This window comes from Aricia agestis, chromosome 15, assembly GCF_905147365.1.
Source record: "Aricia agestis chromosome 15, ilAriAges1.1, whole genome shotgun sequence".
NCBI classification, from domain to species: domain Eukaryota; kingdom Metazoa; phylum Arthropoda; class Insecta; order Lepidoptera; family Lycaenidae; genus Aricia; species Aricia agestis.
The window spans coordinates 11554207-11557398 of record NC_056420.1 but is presented as its reverse complement, the minus strand read 5'-3'; positions in this window follow the sequence as shown (position 1 = coordinate 11557398).

The following is a 3192-nucleotide window of genomic DNA, read 5'->3' as shown; positions in this document are numbered from 1 at the left end:
AATAAAATACAACTTAACTATACTAATTAGGACTAGAAGATCAAAAACTTTAATTGTTAGCAAACAAAAACAGGACGGGAACAATTATTGTAGCTACAAGGTTAAAAAATATCTATACAGATTCCAGCTTCTCTTAGGTTGGTTATAGGTAATTATAGATATCCTAAGTTTACACACTCAATAAAATATGTTGGTAATGTCACATAAGGTAGAGAGAATTCTCTTGTCCTATCACCTATGTAACAGTATTCTAGAAGTCGAGTATTTAAAATACTTTCTATTAATGTAACTTTCAATATGTTTTTCACAAAACTTTAACAAGTAATAACAAGAATACACAAATCTTAAAATAGTTCTTGTCAACCTTAACAATATGATAGGAGGTTTTAGTAGGAAAATACTTATCTATATTTAATCTATGTGGAAAGCTGCAACTCATCACAGTTTATTTTAATAATTTGATATTTATTTGTCCTTATATTAACCAAAGAACTAATAATAAAATAGAAATGTTTTAATAAGCCATAGAACAAGCCATGCGGGGGGCATGGCTAATTTACACAATATTATGTTAATCATTTCCTGGCAAGGAATAGTGAATTCAGTTCATATGTCATTTCTATTTATTTATCATTTGTTCCTTGGCTCGTATTATATACATACTGATTTTATCAATAGTTTGAGATTTAAAAACTTGCAAATGGATAATGCTCTCTTGCCACTATTTACACAGAGATTCAAGATCTTTGTCTGAAACATTCGGAAAGTCGAATGAGACACATAGACAGCAGATCTTGAAAATGTTTCTACTGTGTATATTTATATTTATTACGAAGAACTCAACAGTGTCCACTGTTGTGTTACTGCAAACAGAATACAGGATTAGTTTTTCACCAGTACAATAAATTTTACCTCGTCATTGGTATCGATAATAGAGTATATTTCACAAAAAAAATCATTTCAATATTTATTTTTTTAATGTAATAAGGGGGCAAACGAGCAAACGGGTCACCTGATGGAAAGCAACTTCCGTCGCCCATGGACACTCGCAGTATCAGAAGAGCTGCAAGTGCGTTGCCGGCCTTTTAAGAGGGAATAGGGAGGGTATGGAAGGGAAGGGAATAGGGGAGGGTAGGGAAGGGAATAGGGTAGGGGATTGGGCCTCCGGTATACTCACTCACTCGGCGAAACACAGCGCAAGCGCTGTTTCACGCCGGTTTTCTGTGAGAACGTGGTATTTCTCAGGTCGAGCCGGCCCATTCGTGCCGAAGCATGGCTCTCCCACGTATGAATATAATCTAATACCGCTTGGGCGCACTAAATACAAGGCGACAACGGGTGCGGTATGAGGTAGAGGGCGGCGGGGTGAGGTAAGCGATCGGCCGGCCTCTAATGCGTAATGCGTCCACATTTTTAGTAGTTTAGCGGATAAGTCCGGGGCTTGATATTTTTGTTTTTTTGTTCCAGGGGGGTAGTAACAAAAATCGCTAGTATTTTTTATTTTTGACAACTATCACGTTTGTTGATTTATTGTACTGGTGAAAAAACAATCCTGTATAACATGTGTAAACATTGGAAACATTTGTTTCATTAATATAACAAGTTTGTAAAGATGTTCTGATGATCAATCATATTTTATCAACTTCATGACAATTATTGTCTGAATTAAGATTTTGTACACCCTGTTGTAATCTAGCACTGAACACATTTTTTGGGAAGCTTTTTGGATATTTATCAGCAAATGTGTTTGGTCGAATGTAGCCTTATTCTTTTCTTAGAGGATATAATATAATATAATTAGCATTACCTACAGAAAAAACTTGAACATTTTAAGCAATCAGAACAATTAGTTTGTTAAATATTATTTCTATACCTACTTCATTTCATAACTTTAAATCCTTTCTTTTCATTAACTTTGTCATAATTTCAAATACTTGGCACTAACTATTTCCTTTATGGATGATGTTTTCATGTTTTTTGTAAATAATTTAAAAACTACATAACTAAACAATTACTAATAAAAATAGTTATACAATGGATGTGCTATACAATGTTTTGTTCTTGTTTATCAAGGCTATTTTCCAACGTATCAGACAAGACGTGTATGTTACACAATATGTATAGGCTTAAATTGGTTTACTAATTATATTGCCTATTGTGTAAATATTTTTACTAGTAAGTGGGTTAAACTAAAATCTTACAACTAGTAATACGATCGCTTTAACAGTTATCTTTAGTTTTTCAAGGGTACAAAAATGTAACTGTTTATATTTTAAACATTATATACTGCACTGCGCAGTGTACGGAGGAGACGAAAAATCGGAAATTTTCTATTTTCTTCAATTTTGAATAGGCATTAGTATAATGAATGCGAGAGTAGAATGAATAACAGATCTCACGGGTGATTTTTTTGTGTGTATAGAATGCTTGTATACCTTTAATTTGTCGATATTTTCGATTGCGCGTTTTGTTTGGTTTTGGATCAAAAAAAATAAAAACCTAAAAATGAAAATTATTTTATTGTAGGTAAAATATCGACACAGCGGATCAGGAAAAAGGCTTGAAATATACCTTATTTAATAGGCTTTCAGGTGGAATACAAAATTTTATTTATTATGTAAAAGTTTTTGGTAGCTCGTAGCATCAAAACGATTGTGAATTGACACGCGGGTGTTCTACTCTCGCATTCATTATACTAATGCCTATTCAAAATTGAAGAAAATTGAAAATTTCCGATTTTTCGTCTCCTCCGTACACTGTGCACTGTTAAGTATGCTTTGTAATGAAAATAATATTTAAGGTTGGTATAAAAATAAGTGTGATTTTATTTTAAATTTCTAATCAAAATACTACCTCAAGAGTCAAAACTACAAACAGGGAAACATCCTTTTTAACGGCAATTTATAGTACTATAGACATCTATAATAGTCTAAATATGTATACAAAAATATGTTTGGTTTATTTAAAATCGCTAATCTTAAAGTTTAAAAAGCTTTTCTTATCGACCCTGCCTAATCTTAAACATTTAAATTTTAAAACGTTTTTATTTAAATATAATTAGACATTTATACTTATATGTTACCACTTCGCAGAAGGAAATAATATCTTCGACGTTTGTTAAAAACGGTTTATAATTTCTAAAAATACCGATCTGGTAACATATATTTTTTAAATAAAACACTAATAATTTAA